Consider the following 660-nt stretch of genomic DNA (forward strand, 5'->3'; position numbering starts at 1 on the left):
TTGCATTATAGTCCTCCATGTCCGCTGCGTTCTCAAAACTCTGGCCATTTGATAATACCTAGAATATCAAAATCAACTGCGGGCGGCAGATCCTTTTCCTATTTAGCGCCCAAACTCTGGAATAACCTACCTAACATTGTTCGGGAGGCAGACACACTCTGTCAGTTTAAATCTAGATTAAAGACCCATCTCTTTAACCTGGCTTACACATAACACACTTTAACACATTTCTAATATTCAAATCCGTTAAAGGATTTTTAGGCTGCATTAATTAGGTCAACCGGAAACCGGGAACAATTCCCATAACACCTGATGTACTTGCTACATCGTTAGAAGGATGGCATCTACGCTAATATTAGTCTGTTTCTCTCTTATTCCGAGGTCACCGTTGCCACCAGATCCAGTCTGTATCCAGATCAGATGGTCACTGCAGTCACCCGGATCCAGTACATATTCAGACCAGATGGTGGATCAGCACCTAGAAAGGACCTCTACAGCCCTGAAGACAGCGGAGACCAGGACAACTAGATGAGCCCCAGATACAGATCCCCTGTAAAGACCTTGTCTCAGACGACCACCGGGACAAGACCACATGAACCAGATGAGTCCTCTGCAAAATGTGACTTTGCTGCAGCCTGAAATTGAACTGCTGGTTTCGTC

The sequence above is a fragment of the Sinocyclocheilus rhinocerous genome, unplaced genomic scaffold (assembly GCF_001515625.1).
Source record: "Sinocyclocheilus rhinocerous isolate Xijiao unplaced genomic scaffold, SAMN03320098_v1.1 scaffold815, whole genome shotgun sequence".
Classification (NCBI taxonomy): domain Eukaryota; kingdom Metazoa; phylum Chordata; class Actinopteri; order Cypriniformes; family Cyprinidae; genus Sinocyclocheilus; species Sinocyclocheilus rhinocerous.